The sequence below is a fragment of the Lissotriton helveticus genome, chromosome 2_2 (genome assembly GCF_964261635.1).
Source record: "Lissotriton helveticus chromosome 2_2, aLisHel1.1, whole genome shotgun sequence".
Classification (NCBI taxonomy): domain Eukaryota; kingdom Metazoa; phylum Chordata; class Amphibia; order Caudata; family Salamandridae; genus Lissotriton; species Lissotriton helveticus.
Window position 1 is genome coordinate 292,034,979 of NC_136060.1, and position 21,239 is coordinate 292,056,217.

Here is a 21,239-nt window from a genome sequence, read left to right on the forward strand (position 1 = left end):
ACGAGAGGCAAATGCTAACGTAGATAACATCGAATTCAAGACACCCGGAGAACTGTGCTCTTTGGATCCAGTCAATGTATGTAGGTACTTCAATCATAGATTTGAAGCTATGATGTCTTTCATCATGAATAAGAAGAATCCACCTCTTGGAGAGGTGTTGGATTTCTTCTGGAGAAAGGAGTACCAAGCAAGAGGTGCTCCTCATATACATATGTTGCTGTGGATCAAGGATGCACCTAAATTTGGAACGGATCCAGAAGACTCAGTGATGAGTTTCATCCAACAGTATTCTACGTGTGCTGTTCCAAACGCAAAGGAGAAGAAAAGCCTAAGAGAAAAAGTTCTGCGTTTCCAAAGCCATCGATGTGGAAAGTACTGCCGTCGTAAATTCCGAAACAAGGACAAGTTCTACACCAAATGTCGTTTCGGCTTTCCACGACCGGTGATTTCTAAAGGAAGAGTAAACAGTTTGATGTCTTCGCTGCGACACAATGTCATGAAGAAATCACCTAAAAACACATACAATTTGAAGAGGAACGAAGAGTCCAAGTACATCAATGACTACAACCCGGTGATTTTGTCCATGTGGAATGCTAACATGGATATACAGTTTGTGGCTGATAATTGTATGGCTGTGGCTCGGTATGTGACGTCTTACATCACCAAAAAAGAGAAGACAGAATTGAAGGATATGTGGGAGGACATTTCCCATGAAAAGAGCCTCAGCAAGAAGTTGTACAGTTTCAGTCTGAAGATGTTGTCGCATCGAGAAATCGGAGCGTACGAATGTTCTGACCGGTTGTCTTCAGCAAGTCTCTATGCCAAGTCCAGGAGTATCGTTTGGGCGAGTCTTGGTCTTGCTGCAACGCGTAATCGAGTTCTCAAACCTGTCCGGGAAATTGAGTATTTGGCGGAAAAGGAGCCAAACAGTACCGACATTTTGAAGACCAACATGTTGGATACATATTATCCAAATCGAAGCATTCACCTTGAGAATGTTTGTCTGTATGAGGTTCTTCAAAATTACATATTCAAGAGGAACATCAAAGAAGATACTGAGAAAGGAGTGTATGCTGTAATAGGAAGTGAGGGATGTCTGGTCAAGCAAAGAAAATGCCACTTGGTAAACCATCGAAAATTGAGTGGCGAATCTCCTGAAAAAAAGGAGTTTTTCTATTTAGCACTTTTGCAACTTTTCAAGCCTTGGCGTGCAGAAGAGGAACTGCTTGGAGATTTTCTCTGTTACGAAGACTCTTTCAATGCCGCCAAGGAGACCATAGAATGTCCTGCTTTTCCCAAATATGTAGAAATGTTGAATGCGGAAATTGAGCAGGAAGCAACGATTGCAGCCGAGATTGCCAGAGACAGTTCTCAGGACAGTCAGAGTTCTGCTTCATTGAGTCAGGATCCACTAGGAGGACCTGTTATCGAAAATGAAGCTGCCACTGCTATGAATGAAGTGGAAAGAGCCATGGCACATGCTCAGGAGGATGCGGTTAACTTAGAAGAGTTGGAAAGACAACTCAACGTTGAGCAGAGGAAAATATATGACGAAGTTACCATGCAAATTGATCATGGATTAAGTCATGATAAGAAAGAGTGCTCATGTACGTCGTTGAAGCCTGTCCGACTGTACGTGAGTGGAGAAGCGGGAACTGGAAAAAGTTTCCTCATTAAAGCAATTTCATGCTATTTGCAGGAAAGGACAGAGTCATCGCTGTCTTGTGTTGTCACTGCTCCAACTGGACTGGCAGCACATAATATTAAAGGGATTACTTTACATCGTTTACTGATGCTGCCAGTGGAGCATGACAACAAATTACAATATCACAAGCTATCTGGAGATGCTTGTTTTGAAGTTTCAAGAATCTTGAGAAAAATGAAACTTCTTATCATTGACGAAGTAAGCATGGTTTCCAATGTCATGCTTGCCTTTGTGCATTTGAGAATGCAAGAAGTTCTCAAAACAGAGTATGATGTGTTATTTGGTGGCAAACACATCATTGTTTTTGGAGATCTTCTGCAGCTGACACCAGTGAAAGGGCAACCTGTGTTCAAAATGCTCACGCATGAAGATACCAGGAAGTGCCTAGGCAGCATTGGCAACGTCAATATATGGTTAAACTTCAATTATGCTGAACTGCATGAAAATATGCGTCAGGCGAAGGATGAAGTTTACAAGACTATTCTACAAGATGTTAGAATTGGAAAAGTGACCGAGCATGGGAAAGAAGCTTTACATGCACGATTACTGTCAAATTTATATCCAGAACAAGATGTTGTGCCTGAGAATATTTTTCAGAAAATTACTGAGAAGAAATCTGGAATATGTTTGATGCCAACTCTTGCAGAATGTGCCAAATTTAACAACAAAATGTTGCATTTAGAAAAGCAAGAGATTGTGAAACTGGAAGCTATTGACAGAGTAGAGCATATGGGATCAACAATTATTTTGTCTGAGAATCTGAAAACAAAATTGGATTCATTAGAGAAGAGTATATCTAAAACTGCAGGTTTTGAAAAGACTCTGAATGTGTGCTGTGTGCTTGAACTGCCGTATAATTTTAAGAAGGAATTTACATGTTGAAAGAGGTCTGGTAAATGGATCAATGGGTAATGTTGTTGATTTTGTGAAATACAGAAATAGAGATGGAATTGAATTTTTAAAAATTAAATTTGATGGCATTGAGGAAGTACAGCTAATTGCTCGTTGTTCTGCTAGATTTTTGCTTGTAAAAGACTTATATGTTCGCCGTAAGCAGTTTCCTGTTTGCTTGGCATATGCGGTGACAATCCATAAATCGCAAGGTTTAAGTGTAGACAGTGCATTGGTGAATATTGGCAGTTCTGTGTTCAAGGAGGGTATGGCATATGTGGCATTGTCACGAGTTAGAACTTTATCGGGATTGTACTTGATTGAGTGTGATGTCACAAACATTTGTGCTGATCTAGATTGTGTTAAGGAATACAATAGGTTAAGAAGAGAGTATGCGCCACATTTGCCTCAGTATCCTTTGTTTGAGAAACGTGTGGTAGGCCGGAAAAGAAGAAATGTGACCAATACTGGGGAGGTTGTAGCAAAAAGACGAAAAGTCGATGAACCTAAAATTACAAGCAGAAACAAAAAGGATTCTGTTGAAGATGTTGTTGGTTTTCAATTTGAAAACAGTTCTGGTGTCAACTGCTATGCTAATGTAGTGGTTAATGTTTTGTTTTCTCTAGAAAATGTAAAAGAAGAGATTGTGGTCAATTCTGGTCAAAGATTTTGCAGTTTGTTAAATTCTGTGTTAGAGAAATGTAGCACTGATAGAAGAAACATAGAAAGTGTGTCTGAAATTCGAAATCTGTTAGACAGATGTTCAGGCCAAACACAATTCTCTCAAAATATTCAGCAAGATTGTCAGGAGTTTTTAATGTATATGCTTGATGTATTACATGCTGAAGGTGTAGATGTAGATCAGCTGTTTGGGCTTTCTTATCAATGGCAGCATGACTGCGAGAACTGTATGGTATCAAGTACTACTAGTGTAGACTCAGAAAGATTTATATATTTAACTTTGCCAGACAGTAAATCAGTCTCCTTTAATAAGCTAGTAAAAGCAGCTGATCACAACATGGAGTGTAGCCAATGTAAATCTGAAATGATGTCCACATTATTTATACGAACATATGGCCAGTATGTCATTTTAATGTTCCAACGATGTAGGCCTGATGGAACAAAATTGACAACTTTAATTAAAAATTTTGTAGCTTCGCAGTTGTCAATATCAGGAAGGACTTTTGTAACTGCAGCAATTATATATCATGACGGCCCTTCAATAACATCAGGACATTACACAGCTTATTTAAAGTCTAGAAATGGCTGGTCATTCTGCAATGATTCTGTTTTAATTTTCAAAAAAAAATTGCCGTATGACCTTAAAAACTCTTACCTGGTGTTTTTAAAACCAAAATTTTAGGGAAATAATCTCGGGATGTGCTCTGTGGAATTTCAAGAAGTTCTAATGGCTCCTACACAATTTGGCCTTGAGGATAAGTGTAGTTCAGAGACATAACTTCTAACCATAGGACTGGACGTCATGGAGAAATACGTGCACTTTGAATGAGTTCAGAAAAACTGTTTCTTTTTATAAGCTAATTGAAGCAGCCAATCAAAACATGGAGTAGAGGGAATGTAAGTCTGCAATGCTGTCTACTGTTTTACATTGCTTTGTGATTAAAAGTGATGTAGAGAATTAAATAATTGTAGTAGTCATAGAGGTAGTGTAAGTCTGCTTCATAGTAAGCAGTATCAGTGTCATAGGAAATGTAGAACATGACTGAGCAAGAAGGGGAAGATATTACTATTCCAGGATTGTGAAAATGATCTTCAACATTTTAATTCTGAAAGTTGCGGAAATGCCAAATGACGGGATTGGCTTACAAGAAATCCAAGAGTTATAAATGGCTCTGACCAGATTTGGCCTTGTGGAAACTTGTGGTAGAGAGCAAGAAGTCATTTATTGCATGTAACGTGTTTTTAAAAACGATGGAGATTTTCTTTCAGAAAGTGGCGGGCTGAAAGTAATAACAGCACAAAAGAGTGTAAGCTGTTCATAGGACATCCTTGGACGTCATGGAAAGTAAGTTAACTTTAAGGAGTTCTGAATTTTGATTTCTTATGTTGTATGGGTTTTTTAAACACAATCATTTTGATTGTGTTTTTTTTTCCCCGCTGTTATATGATGAATACCTTCAAGTCACTGTTTTTAGTGAATTTTGATACATTCTGAGAACAGCAAAAATAAACCATTTAACATGTATAATTAATTCTGTACTGTTTGCATTTATGATGTATATGTAGAACTGTGTAGGAGGCATGGAGAAGGTGAGGCTTCTGTAAGTGTCAAAGTTGTTGCATGCAGTGCTGCACTTCTGCGTATTCTTTCATATGCTAGACTACATCTGCACAATGAGATACCTAAGCAAAGGAAACACAAGTGATGTGATTGTGAAATGAGCAAAATAAATTGCACGTATTTCAATTACATCACCTGTGTTTCCTATCATTACGAATCACATTGTGCAGATCAAGTTTAGGTCTGTCCAGGGAAACATAGGAGGTTTGGACTTTGTTGAAGAGTGCAGTGGACATGACTCACTTCATTGGTAGACCTTCACATGTATTATCTCCTCTGTACTCTTCAACAAGTGTAAATCTCATCTGCAACCCTGAGTAGGCCTCACCTCAAACAAACCTCTGGATAGTAGACATCTTATTGGCATCCTGAAGCAATTATTTAAAATTTTAGTGTCTTGCGACACTTTTCTGAAACAACAGCAATGCAAAAGATGCACCATGTTTTAAGATAGGCCTCACTTCATCTGCATCAAGATACTGTTAGTTTAAAATGTATATCTTTAGGACTGTGTAGGGGGCCTGGAGAAGCAGAAGCTTCTGTAAGTTTCAAAGTTGTTGAAAAACTGTTTGTCCTTCAATCTTTTCCCTTGTCTTTTCTAATTTTTAAATACATGTTTTAATATTTTTCAAATGTTTGTTCTCTCTTTCACAGATTGAAAGTATAAAAACAAAAAGTGAGTAATTTAACGACAATTATAAGGTAAATATTTTGTACTCTTTTCGTTACATTTCTATCACATTTAACTACTATTAGTTCCACTGCTTCATTTCTTTAACCCTCAGTTTCCTGCCTTTGCTACTTCCCTCATTCCTTTCTCTATTACCTACTTACTCAACTCCTTCCACTCTTTTTCTCAGTCCCTCTCTTCTCATAGTTCCTCACTCTTGTTCACTCACTCCGTCTCTATTACTCTTAGTGTCTTTGACTGATCACTCTATCACTACTTGTTCATAATGCTTTCTCTGTGTAGTTGAAGCACACTAAGGGGAATATTATGAACACAGCCAATAAAATTATTGCTCTTTTTATTGGCAGAAAACTGGTGCAAAAGTGGTTTTAGCGGCAGTTTTCTGCCACAAAAGCAGCTTTAGCGACACATTTCTGCCAATAAAAGCTGCAAAACTTTTATTGCCTATGTTGATGATATGGCTCTATGTTACTTACATTTCTTTGCTGTTTCAATTAATCTTTTTCTGTTATTTTTTGTTTTCTGTTTTCTATTTTTTCTCTCTGTTATTACTCATGTTTTAATCTTATTTTGAACATTCACTCACATTCTCCAAGAAACTCTTCTTTGTTAATGTTATACTCTCTTTTTTTTTCTTTCACTTCGTTATCTATTTTGTTTTTCACAATTATACCCTCTTCTGTCTTTTCTTCGGTAAATAGATCTATTAAACAGTATCTCTTCTTTACTCCCTATAGCTGTCTTTCTTTTAACATCACTCTCTGTTTACTTTCCTTATACTTACACTTTTTTTTTTTAAATTTTTTTTTGGTTAGCTCCCGGTCCGCGTACCGGGAAGCTAACCCGGGAGCGAACCAAAAGAAATAGAGCTTGCCAGAGTGCTAAACATTCTAGCAATTTTTTTTGAAAGGGAAGGTAGTTCTGAAAAGAACTTTTTTTTTAATATTTTTGTTGTTTTATATTTTTTTTATTTTTTGAACATTTTTTGGTTTTTTTGTATTTTTTGAACGATTTTATATTTTTTTGGGTTTTTTTTGGGGGGGGGGAAACAACAAAAAACAGGCGTTGAAAAGGGCTCAACAGGAGCAAAAAAAAATTACTGGGGGCGGTTAGGGCAATCATGGTGTTCATACACCAGGTTGAGTGCATTGATGCTCATGTTGCCACAAGCTAATAATGCACGACAGTGCATATATAAGTGAATCATGTGCCCAAAATTTTCTTGAATATTTGGCACAGTTTCCCGTGCCTCTTCTGGTGTTAGAGAAATCGGTATTGTTGGTCTGGCCACAGGAGTTGGTCTTGGATTGTCCTGCATATCCCTTATTTCCGCCCGGCTGTAATTTAGTGGATGCTTCCTTGTCATGTGCCTGTGCATTGTGTGATTTCCATAGCTATATTTTTTGTCCGTCCCTCTGGACAATTGTTCTTTGCATATGCGGCAGGTGACATACCTCGCATTGACTTTTTTTTGGCCAGGAGGGATCGAATAAAACTGCCAGATGAAACTGGCTTTCTTTCTGGAAACCCGGGGCAACTCTTCTAAGAACTGTGGTTCTTCTCCCTCCTCATCCATTTCTTCATCTTCCTCCTCAGTGTTGGTAATGACCTGGGGAGGTGGTCCTCTCTTCCCATGAGGAGGTGGAGGTGGTGGTGGGGGTGCACCAGCTGAAGCAACCAATGAAGCCATTTTCCAACAAGCAAAATAGGTCTTCCTCTCACAATGATGAAAGTCAGAGTGAGGAAAGAAGGAGGGGTTTTCATCATTTGGGAAAAACAATACTTCTCAACCAATAAAAAGTGTTATTTTTAGGTCACCTGACCTAGCCTTACATCATTATGAAACCAAAAGTGAAATGAACCAATGAAAGTTTTATTAACAAGTCACATGACCTCTCACGCTCATGTTACGCGCTGCGGAACGTGCCCCGGTTAGCTTCCGGGTCGCTGAGCTTCGCGCCTCGGTCCGCGCCCCGGGACACTTCCGGGTGCGCTAACGCGGTACGTCACAAGACGCATTACGCGGCAACGCGATACGTCGCGCTTTCGCGACGCGCCCCGGTTAGCTTCCGGGTCGCTGAGCTTCGCGCCTCGGTCCGCGCCCCGGGGCACTTCCGGGTGCGCTAACGCAGTACGTCATAAGACGCATTACGCGGCAACGCGATACCGTCACTAAGTTGATTTTTTACCGGTTCGCGGACCGGGTCGCGGCATCAAATTGAGCTAACGGGAAGCTTCCCGGTTCGCGGACCGGGAGCGAAACAAAAAAAATATTTAAAAAAAATTATTAATAAACATATAAAATATATTTTTGGATTTAAATAAGAATACATTTTACAGCTATAGATATTTGCTATTAAAAAACCATTGAAATTCACTGAAAAAACCATAGGTTATAAACCATATATAGTTAGGAATTTGCATTTACAAAACCTTGAAAATTCACTGAAAAAACCATAGGTTAGAGACCATATATAGTTAGCTGGACATTTTATTGACATAAAACCAATGAAATTCCATATATAGTTAGTTGCACTAACTATATATCGCGCACCCGCAATCCACTGCTGATGATGTCACATATTACATCATTCATGACATGGTCAGTGACATCACTGATGACATCACTGATGACATCTCAAATAACATCACTGATGACATCACTGATGACATCTCAAATGACATCACTGATGACATCATGACACACCAATACCAGTTACTACATACGCACTCACTGATTCCTACGTCTACACACACATTCACTCATTCACCCATACAATCACTCATACATACAGTCACTCATTATTACAACACTATCATATGCACTCATACACCTAGTCAGTCCTGTGAAGAATCAATCACACTTCGATTTCCTCATCTATACAGTTAAACACAGAACACCATACTTTTCACACATATACTAACACATACTTACTCTCTTATACAATCACTGATACAAGTACACATTGATATGCACAGAGTCACACACCTCCCAGCCAGCCACACACACACTCAGTCTTCCATACATCCACTCATTCTTCAATATGTAAAACATATTTAAACTTTACAAAAACACACAGACACTAGATGATGTCATCAGTGATGTCATTTGAGATGTCATCAGTGATGTCATCAGTGATGTCATTTGAGATGTCATCAGTGATGTCATCAGTGATGTCACTGACCATGTCATGAATGATGTAATATGTGACATCATCAGCAGTGGATTGCGGGTGCGCGATATATAGTTAGTGCAACTAACTATATATGGAATTTCATTGGTTTTATGTCAATAAAATGTCCAGCTAACTATATATGGTCTCTAACCTATGGTTTTTTCAGTGAATATATATATATATACCCCCCCCCCCACACACACACACACACACATATACATATATATATATATATATATATATATTACCTACTGGCGGTCGCCAGTAGGTATATATAGTTAGGATTTTTTCTCTATGGGATTTTTGAAAATTCTATGTCTAATAACTTTGGCGTTTGTGGACGGAATTGGCTGAAATTTTCAGGAAAATGGAACATTTTGTTTCTGAGCAGCCCCTGAACATTTGGGGGGGTTTCGTCAAGGGGGGGCCGAGAAAAAAGGGGGGTCCCAAAACGTGTTTTTAACATTGAGTTTCCCATAGGGCGGTTGGCCTCACTTTTAGCCCGAACGGCTGAATGGATTTGCACGAAACTTGGCAAAATTGTAGGGACTGGTAGCCCGATGTGCCTTTGCTAGGTCTCAATATATGTGCTTCAGTGGATTTTGAGAAATTAACGTTCAAAAAAAGATATATATCTGTAACAGCGGACCGGGCAGCGCTCCGGTTTGCGGACTTTTCGCGGTACGGAGCTTTGTGAAGCGAAGCTGATTGGTTCTCCGGCGTCTGTGAACATTCCAAACAGTCCATAGCGGCCGCCATCTTGTCTCTCAGTAGGATCGAGAGACAAGAGGAGGCCAAAGCGAAGGGGCAAATGACCATAAGGGGGCATAGTAGATCCTCGCTGACCCCCTAGGTTTGATGTGGAGGTTTTAAAAGGGCCCCGCGGGGCAAAAAAAAATAATAATAATAATAATCGAACGGCTGAATGGATTTGCACGAAACTTGGCAAAATATTAGGGACTGGTAGCCCGATGTGCCTTTGCTAGGTCTCAATATATGTGCTCCAGTGGATTTTGAGAAATTAACGTTCAAAAAAAGATATATATCTGTAACAGCGCTCCGCTTCGCGTACTTTTCGCGTTACGGAGCTTTGCGAAGCTGATTGGTTCTCCGGCGTCTGTAAACATTCCAAACAGTCCGTAGCGGCCGCCATCTTGTCTCTCGGTAGGATCGAGAGACAAGAGGAGGTCAAAGCGAAGGGGCAAATGACCATAAGGGGGCATAGTAGATCCTTCCTGACCTTTTAGGTTTGATGTACCATTTTGCCAAGTTTGGTGTAATTCCGTTCATCCATTCAGGCTGTAGACGTATGTAAATGTCCTATGGAAAATTGCATGGGGAAAACACATTTGAAAGTGTTGAAATTTAGAACCAATTAAAATGTTACTTTGGTTTTGTATTTGTGTGTGATGAAAGTTAATTGGTTATGTATATATCTCAAATGAGAGGAAACCACAGCCATTTTGTGATACTACTGTCTGAGGTACATTTGTGAGGAATTTTTGGTGGTGAATTTCTGGTGTTTGATTTACACAGTACTAACACTTCTCCTACTTTTAAAAAGGTGAGTTGTTAATTTGTAAGGGGAACTATGTTGTACACTTGAAGATAATTTGAAAAATGTTTTCTGTTATTTATTTGCAGTCCTTCTGTTATACTAAATACTTGATAAAGTTAGTTTTATATTATGTATTACTAAAAACGATAAATGAAAGTGATTATTTTTTTCTGCAATTTACAGCAAGCAATTTCAAAATAAAATGGCTCACAATGAAGAGACCGTGGCAATTTCTTTTGAATTGTCCACTACATTGATTGAAATTGACAGCAGCAATAATGAAATATTGTCACAAGGAGGAGATGACTTGAATGATTCCACTACATTGATTGAAATTGACAGCACCAATAATGAAATATTGTCACAAGGAGGAGATGACTTGAATGATTTTTTTGATCAATCTGTTGATGGCAAATTTATCGAATGTTTGGAGACCATAGAGTTACAAGAATCATCATTGCAGACTTTTAATGAGGAGATTCCAGATGAGAAGATTGAAGAGGAAATTCCTGATGAGGACATGTTACTAGTTCTTTCAAATTTAGAAAATTCAGAAGAATAAATTTATATTTAGAAATCAAAAATTGTTTGAGACATTATTCATTTTTATTTTTAATTTATGAGGTTGTAGCGAAGTGATTGTAGTATAAAATGAGACTTATAGTATAGAGTGCAACATTTTTATGTTACATGGTAAGTTTACTCATATTTACTTCCCTTCTCCCACTATATTATCTCCAATGTGTATTTGACATCTCTTCTTCATCTCCGGCCTCCTTTCTCTCACTGTGTGTCTCTGATGCATCTTATCGCTGCTATTTTGTGTAATTACAGAAGAGAGTAAATTAAAATAGTTCGGAACGTGAAAAGGGGGCAAAGTAGAGTACCCCTCACCCCCTAGGCCTTCTCAGGCGGTCCCAAAAGGATCAGTTTCTGCTTTCCTGAGAGATTATGGTATGAGTTCCATATACCACAATAATTTGCATTACAACATGCAAGATATATATCTCCTATTACCAACTTTTGGAGATATTCGCGCTAAGCGCGAATATCTCCAAAAACTAACACCTGCCCTGAGCAGTTCTTAGCCATGTTATCCAATGGGAGGTGGATAACATGGCTAAGAGCATTAGCTCGGTAATGCATGAATATCGCTGAGTTTTCAGCGATATTAATGCATTGCGGTCGTTTTTTATCGCATTTGCGATAAACCTTGATAATAGCAAGGTTTATCTTCGATAATTTCTGACGATGCTTAGCGGTAAAAAATTCGTTGGTAAGCATCGTTAGCGATAAATATCGCTTAACTTTGGTAATATGCACCAACGTCTGTTAACGTTCGATTCGAAGGAAATGAGGAAGTGTTGAAAAACATTGTTTGCGCCATCTTGCCTTTTTTGAAATGCCACACTTTTGTCGTGCACGGCAGCCATTTTAGATGCCTTGACCAGACCCACTCTCTGCACGCTGTCGATTCGTAGCATGGCTCCCCCTCGCAAGCATCTTCCCCAGGCACTGCTCACCCCCGCTCTCTGTGTTATGCATGGGCAATAAACCTCTCCCCATCTGCGCTGCTCTTCCCTGAGAATCACACTCTGTGCCCGCCCGACACCTCCCTTTCGCCCTATTCACTACCGCACCCTCTGACACTCCTCTTCCTCTGTGTCCGATTGTCCAGGCTATCAGCTAGCCCTGCAGATGTAGTTTATGGCCCCAGCTGTAAAGAATCACCCCTCTTCAAAGGAGTTATAGTAGATCAAGGCCCACACCCGATGAGATCCGTCACACCACACGTGTTCCTACTATCTGAAAACCATCCTGTATTGTGATTGGGGAGGGGACCGAGCCTGAAGCAGAAGATTCCAGGGATGACTCTTTGTACATCAAAGTTTTTACATTTATGTGTCACATTAAAAATATATAGCACTCCAACAAAGTAGTAGGATTATAAAACTTTAATAACTTATAAATATATACAACAAAACAAAAACAGTAAAAACATGTAAACAACGAAGAGACCGTGGCAATTTCTTTTGAATTATCCAATACATTTATTGAAATTGACAGCACCAATAATGAAATATTCTCACAAGGAGGAGATGACTTGAATGATTTTTTTGATCAATCTGCTGATGGCGAATTTATCGAATGTTTGGAGACCATAGAGTTACAAGAATCATCATTGCAGACTTTTCATGAGGAAATTCCTGATGAGGACATGTTACTAGTTCTTTCAAATTATGAAAATTCAGAAGATGTTGCCTGGGGGTGGGTCGTCAGTAGCAGTCTGTTGTGCGAATAGTTCGAAGGCAGCAGAACGCGCTGAAATCTAGATGGCACGAAGGTGATGTCTAGTAAGTTGCCGCCCAGCAAATAACGGCGTGGGGCGCCGCGGGGGTGAGTGAGTCCAGTAGGCACCACAGCTATTCTTACCGGCATTGCAGAATTAATGCTGGGGACAATGCCTGTGCTGTAGCAGGGTCACAGCAGAAACAAAAAGGATTCTGTTGAAGATGTTGTTGGTTTTCAATTTGAAAACAGTTCTGGTGTCAACTGCTATGCTAATGTAGTGGTTAATGTTTTGTTTTCTCTAGAAAATGTAAAAGAGGGGGAGGCAGTCCAAAGTTCTGGTAAAAGGGCAAAGGAAAGGATCGGTGGTTTGAACTATCAGTCAAAAAGGGGAGGGGGTGCAACAATTTTTCCTACCGGGTCACAGTGTGCTTTCACCGGAACTGAGGTTTGCAGGATTCTAGTAATTCAAAGTGAGGCTGGCGCCAGCATGGGAGCGCCGACGTCCCGCGGATACAGTTTCGTCACTCCACGGGCGATCATGGCAGTCATTCCCCATCGGGGGTGTCTGCAGGGGTCGGAGACTCCCGCGGCTCCTCTAGAATCTTCAAGGTCGTGGAGGACTACGGTGGTGGAGTCAATCAGTGACCGGGCCATTTCTTTATGCTGGGCCCGCTCTTGCCAGGTCGATCGCCATTTTGAGAGTTCGGTAGCTACTGGCGATCGCGGGGTCAAATGAGCGGACGGGCTCCACCCTGCCGGGCGAGACGTTGCAGCATCGCCACAGTGGAAGAACCCTTTTCCGGGCGCCTGGAGCGCTGAGGGTGCAGGTGGGAAGCCTCCACTGGGGAGGCGGGAGAGGCCTGTTCGCACCGTCTCTCCTTCCCAGTGCACCCCACGGCGTCTCGCTTGAGATTTGTTATGGCCGGACCAGGCGATGTGGACGAGGGGGGGGGGGTCGGAGGCATGTGCAAGACATCCCCCCCAGTGTTGTCAAAGCCATTATTGAAGAAAGAAGAAATGTCCCGTCCGTCTTCGGGCCGGGCTTCCGGTGGATGTCGGCCGGACGCCCCTTGCTCTGGCCCCATGAACGGGTTCCTTGGTTTATCGGCTGCAGCCGGATCCCATCGGCCCCGGCCGTTGGTGGCCGGACCGGTAGAGAATGTGGCGGGACTACCTGCAACTGTCAAGGGCCACCGCGGCCGGACTGGGAGCGAGAGGGGAGGGTCGAGGACACGGACATTCCCCCCCCTGCAACTCTCCAGCGTTGTCAATCCCCCTGGCCGGGTCCCGCTGGCCTCGGCCTCTCCTCCGGCTACACCCTACGTGATGATCTCCTGGCCGAGGCGTGGCAGCAGGACCCGCCTTATATGTGTTGCTTCCGGCTGGGCGTAGCCGAAAACCTTTTGCCCTTTGGAAGTTTCTAGAATGGGGCGGATGTCTGCTGACTTCTATCTTTCCCAGTTTGCCGTTATTTGGCCGTGGCAGGCGGTGGGACAGACACGTTTTGGGGCAGTGAGGGGCGATGTTTTCAGGTTTCTTATTACGGGCTTACTTCTAACGTTTCTTGTTTCTAGGACAATAATAGGTTTTATCATTACGTATTGTTATCGTTTCTTTGTTTGTTATTTAATAAAAAGTTCATCAGTGGCCTACTGATTTTCGTTTTCCTATTCTTTTCTTTCCAGGTTGTTTCATGCTAAAGTTTCTGTTAACAGGATACAGTGATCACTCCGTTATTATTGCATATGTCCTTTTCACTAGGGGTGCTCTCTTGTTGGGCCAGATGACCTATCTCTAGTAAATGGTCCGGGTGAAACAGGTGCATCAATCAGTGGGGAGTAGATAGGCATGACAGATTACAACGGGGGAGAAAGGTCCGCATTACCTACACTTTCACTACTTGCAAAGATTTTCCTACGTTTATTTGCAAACAGGGAATACCTCCAAAAAGAACTAATTCCCAAACAGTCAATGTTCGGACAATCAATCAATCAATGAGGAATGAAATAGGTACGACGTGTTAAAGGCTTGCGTTACCTACCCTTCACTATCTGCAAAGGGAGAGAGAATATTCCTATTCTTCCTCGTTTGCAGGCAGAGAAGATCCTTAAGAGAACCAACTTCGAACAATTCAATGCTCGATTCAAACAATCAACAAGGGGTACTGTGAACACAAATGAACGCCGCTTATGTACATACACATTGCTATTTTCAACAGGTTGTTCCTAATGTTTCTATTTTAGCGAGGTCAAAAAGAGATCCCATTAGTGGCCTACTGATTTTGCTCGATTCCTTTTGTTTTTTTACACGATTTTTCGCTATCTGCAAAGACTAAACAGAGTATTGCGACTCTGTGCTTGTTTGTAAATAGAGAATGAACCAAAGAGAACAATCAATCAAATGGAGAGAGAAGCAGGCACGACGGATTACAACGGGGGCAAAGGCCTGCGTTAACTACCCTTCACTATCTGCAAAGAGAGAGTACTCCTAATAGAAATGAGGGGTGGGGGGCAGCATTCAAAGCAGATCAGTGTGCATAAACACGAAAATGTTTTTACTTACCACGTACTTGACATTCGACAGCTTATGATATTTGCTATTAAAAAACCATTGAAATTCACTGAAAGAACCATAGGTTATAGACCATATATAGTTAGGAATTAGCATTTACAAAACCTTGAAAATTCACTGAAAAAACCATAGGTTATAGACCATATATAGTTAGGAATTAGCATTTACAAAACCTTGAAAATTCACTGAAAAAACCATAGGTTAGAGACCATATATAGTTAGCTGGACATTTTATTGACATAAAACCAATGAAATTCCATATATAGTTAGTTGCACTAACTATATATCGCGCACCCGCAATCCACTGCTGATGATGTCACATATTACATCATTCATGACATGGTCAGTGACATCACTGATGACATCACTGATGACATCTCAAATGACATCACTGATGACATCACTGATGACATCTCATTTGACATCAATGACCACATCACTGATGATATCATTCATGTGACAATACAATGCATCTCCTCACATTTTAATATAACCTCTGTTTCACCCAGTGTTAAATACAGAGTATAATTTTTGAAACCATTGACACACCAATACTAGTTACTACATACGCACTCACTGATTGCTACGTCTACACACACCTTCACTCATTCACCCATACAATCATTCATACATACAATCACTCATCTTTACAACACTATCATATGCACTCATACACCTATACAGACACTCACAGTCTGCCACTCATCCATGGAGTTACTCACACACCTAGTCAGTCCTGTAAAGAATCAATGACACTTCCATTTTCTTGTCTATACAGTTAAACATAGAGCACCTTACATTTTCAAACATATACTAACACATACTTACCTTCTTATACAATCATTGATACAAGTACACATTGATCTGCACAGAGTCACACACCTCCCAGCTAGCCACACACACACTCAGTCTCCCATACAAATACTTGGGCAATCAATCAATAACCCATATAGTTAGTCATATAGCTACTGATCAACACATGCAGCAGTTTACAGAACAACAGACATAATGATGCACAAATTAAGACAGTTTAGTCACTAACCCATGCACTCAGTGAGACACATTTAATCACTCACTCATACAGTCAGTCATGCACCTACTAAATCCTTCGTCCAGACACTTACACATCCACTCATTCTTCAATATGTAAGACATATTTAAACTTTACAGAAACAAAAAATCACTGGATGTTGTTATCAGTGATGTCATCAGTGATGTCATTTGAGATGTCATCAGTGATGTCATCAGTGATGTCACTGACCATGTCATGAATGATGTAATATGTGACATCATCAGCAGTGGATTGCGGGTGCGCGATATATAGTTAGTGCAACTAACTATATATGGAATTTCATTGGTTTTATGTCAATAAAATGTCCAGCTAACTATATATGGTCTCTAACCTATGGTTTTTTCAGTGAATTTTCAAGGTTTTGTAAATGCTAATTCCTAACTATATATGGTCTATAACCTATGGTTTTTTCAGTGAATATATATATATATATATATATATATATATATATATATATATATATATATTAACAACATTCCCCGGATAGGCGTGCTCTCAGGAAACAACACACAGCAACTCGTAAGGGTGTCCTGTTGTTTAATTCACAACGCGTTTCACCGACAAAGGCTTGATCACGTGAATATGGCAATCACCATGACAGACAACAAATACGGCACGAAGTAGACAACAAAGAAATGGGACTAGATCGTCACTGACAATTCATGATATATAAATTAATACATTTGTGTATTAAAGCCAAACGACATCCTAAATTTGCAGGAAATAATTTTCAAACAAACATAGACAATAAGTGCAATTGATGCCGATAATATAAATCTTTGCAAAAATATGCGCTACAGTCATAGTTAGGTCCTGAAAAACATGCGTAATAAATCGGCACCTTGACAAATAGTTCTGCATTACATTAGGGCCGCATGTTATGTTATGTTATCTTCACCCAGGATTCCTCGAACTTAAGGATGCCACTCCACAGGTGAGTAGATTTCAAAACTTCTTTATTGGGAAGCTGTGCATTAGGCCTGTATTTTCAAAAGTCCCCGAGGCGTTTCGAAGCTTCTTGCTTCTTCCTCATGGGGCAACAGAAGGCACATCACGGATAACTGCAGCCATTCATTTAACCAATACATACATATATATTCACTGAAAAAAAAAAGGTTGCTAGTGGCGTAATACATCTTCATTGCGGATCCTCCCAAAACTGTAAACCAGGATTTAATGTACTCTGTTCAGCAGCTTAACTGGGTCTCTGTTGCTGGTAACATGTGCCATCACAGTTGGCCTGAAATTGTGACTTTGTCCCAGTCCGGCGCAATCAGATATCCACAGCTGGGTCTTTACACCTTTTGTCACTATATTGGCTAAAGTCCTTACAATTGAATATCTTGGGTTCTACTGTTTGGATTTTTGTCATTTTGGTCTTGTTTTAAAAATCACTCAATTTCCCTAAATGTGTTGGTGGATACTTTTGTGGTGTGTTTTCACTGGGCTACTGTTTGAAGTGTTGCACAAAAACATTACGCCTTGCCTCTTAGTTCAAGCCTAACTGCTCTGTGCCATGCTACCCGAGGTTTGAGAACAGGTTAATTTAGGGTTTCACTTGTGACTTTACCCTGAGAAGAATTGTGGATACTGATTGAGAAGGGTTTCATCCCCCTCAACCAGTAACCCAATTTCTTATACATTGCAACCATCACTTGTAAATGCCTCTTTATAGATGATTTAATCAGGAACTGACATTACAGGAAATTACTCTACTTCATTTTAGGTTGCGAATCTCAGATTAAAAATGCTCTAGACTGACCACTATCTTGTAAATGCCTGTTTATAAAGCTTATGTGCACCCCTTTCCTCAAACAAATTACGTGGTGTGACACTTGAAGAAAAATTACAAGTTTGACATCTGTTGGCCAGCACAGAATTCATCAGTCCCACAGCCACCCTTCTTGCATGATGCTTCTCGCAGAGCACCCCTCTGGGAGATTGCAAGTGAAAATGCAGTCTAGGCAGTGATGATGCATAACCACACGCTGAGCATGGACTTCAAGAACATGCTACATCACTCTTCCACTCGCCTGCCGCGGGCGACAAACGCAGGCACCGCCATAGGTGGCATAAGGCCTAGCTATGCCACTGTGCTACATGACTGCACGAGGAGCTCATTATCTTCTCCTGAATGTTTGCACTCTCTGGTATACTCTTGGCAGAGATTTCACAATTTTCTGACTTATTGGGCCCAACGAATTCACCTTTAATATGTGCAATTCACAATATTTATAATGTATTACATGAAGCAATTGTATTCAGGAGGAGTAGCTCTAGAGAACTCATTTTACACTGAGAGGGGTTGCCTAATAAGATCCCATACTCTAAAACTCTAGGTAATGATTTCTGACTTGGCAAATGCCTCTCTCTTTTATATGCTGCTTGATAAATGTTCCTCTTGGAAAAAATGTGTGCAGGAAGGCACAGAGTGTCCTCGCTGTATTCAGGTGCTTCACTTACAGAACAAATGATGTCCTTTATACACCTTTCAGAAGATGAGTCTTCATTCAAAGTTAGGCTTATAAAAAAACGCATCCATGTTTTGTGTTGCAAGGTTCATTTGGAAACCTTAATTATATTTTCCCTTTTAGCACTCCAGATGGTAATAAAACCGAGATCCATAGATACAAATAAACATGTCGAGATTGAAAGAAGGACAACACACTAATATTTATTGAAGTTTCAAAACAATAAAGAAAACTGTTTTTTTTTTTTTTAAGGATACCATGAATTATGATAGGAAAGCGTCCAATACAGCTCAGTGGAAACGGTGCAGAAGAGTCAATACCTGGAAACTCTGCATTATAGACGTGACCTAGTTAGGACAACTCAAGGAAAAAAAGTCTGCTTAAAATACATTTGATTTTGGTGTTGTTTTAATTCTCATTTATATTGAAGGTAACCTGTAAAAAAGAAAGCAATTAAGAGAACAAAATAACAGTGCAATATGAAATAACTAATGAGAACTAATTTTCAGGCACTATCAGCCAGCCGGAAGTGAGAGATATTTACTTTTAGCCCTAAAAGTTCTCTAGAAGTGCCTCACTGTCTGTGTTTTCAATGTTTTTTCAGATGTAGCGCTGGCAATGTATGCACTTTGTGTCCCTTGCCGGTTTTGGTTTTTCTGAAACAGGTCTCCCTCCTTTATTTTGAACAATCCAGCAGTCCTTTGTTTACTGCCCACGTTCATTGTCGCGTTGATGGCACCGCTGAAAGCCGCACACTTCCTTCCAGTTTTCCAATTCCGGGCTGTTTGTGCGCAGGCACCGGTTACTCTTGTAAACACAACTGTTGTTAATTTAACCGGATAACTCAAGCGTAATTGTAATTTATGTTGCCTCACTAACCGGGGTCAGTTTCAGGATGCTGGGCATTTTAAGGAAAAGCAATGACAAAGTAGTAGCGTAAAGCTCCTAGGCCCAAGCATATTTTGCTATATTATTCTCTCAATGAACGCTTGGCCTGTTGCTTGCTCTCTGCCTGCAAAGAGCTGCAATTTTAGTTGTTGAAAGCAGGTGCTTAGCAATACTATGCTGAGCAGCAGACACTAATAAAAATTAACAACAGGTTGTTTGCAAAATAATGACGGGAAGGTCATGTGATTAGCTGCAAAATCCTCTTCGTCTAGTTTCGGGCACAAACCATCCGCAGTACAGGAAGAGATGATGAACGGACACCTGTCTCGCTCACGGTTACGTCGGTTTTGGCCTTCTGCCCATCATGGGCAGACACAAGTGGCCTTTAGATTCAGGGGCACTACTGATCAGTGTCGATAGGGCAGATGCCCTCTGTATGAATGGTGACAGTGATTGGTTTTACCATAGTGGGATTACATCTGGTTTTGCCACCCACATAAGTAGGCCGGTAAATGTATCACAGACTTACCACCGCTGGGTTGTTTTGGCAGGTGATTTCTATCCGTTTATCAAATGCTAAGAGCACTAATCATCTGTGTTTGTGTTTATTTATTTATGGAACGGATTCCGAGTGATAACGGGGAGGAACCACATCACAAGGACGGCAAGATACTTGCAAAAATTGGACCGGAGGATCCGGAACAGGCATGGTCTAGGGCCGAAGGATGTCACAGGTTAGGAGTTCAGTGCCTGCTATGCTGTCATGTTGCCCTGAGGTGTGTAAAGTGGTAAGGTAAGGCCTACCACGTGTGCTCTCACTCAGATAAGGATGACACGGACACTGGTGTATGGTTAGCCGGAAAGACCACGAGCGGTCTTCCGCTTGTTTATTTATACCTAGGGGCGAGCCCGCCCCGAGGCTGCGTGTGCGTGCGTGCTTAGGAAAGATACATTGTAGGTGAGAGCCCGGGTGGCTCTCTACATCCCTCCTTTATTTTAGTCCTTTTCTGCAGGCACCTTTGGAGACTATTGCTCAGTGAGACGAACAGGCAAAGTCCAGCAACCGTTGACTCGGCCTTGGATTAGGCCGCAAGTTGTAGCGACGATCCTGGGTCCGAGGTAGTTCGATAACCCCGGCCGGGGTTATCCTCGGACCTTCGCTCGCATCCTCGACCCTTGGCTGACTCCGCCCGACATCGGGGCCTGGTGACGCTGGCCTTGGCGGAGTGACCACTCTTGGCGGAGTAGGTGCTGGACTAGGATAGTTGTCTAAGTCCATGTTTCCTTGGTCTCCGGGTTCCGTTCTCTCAGCTCTCTGACGCCCATCGACGTTGTCCGTTATCTTCCTGAAACATGAGACATTTCTCGTCACGGCTTGGCCATTTCTTTTAGCTGTAATCATAGTCCCTTGCACTCGCTCCACTATCCACACTTCGGGCTCGAATGGAGTCCGAAACTTCCACCCAGGATGGCGATCCTTGACAACGACTGCATCCCCCTGCCGGAGGGCTGGTTCTTTGGCATGCCGGTGTACACTCGCCTTGATGTTTGTGGCTTGTCGCCGGGCTTGTGTGGCCTCAGCGTCCCTTTCTTCCGGCACCCACGTGCTTGCAGTGGGGATG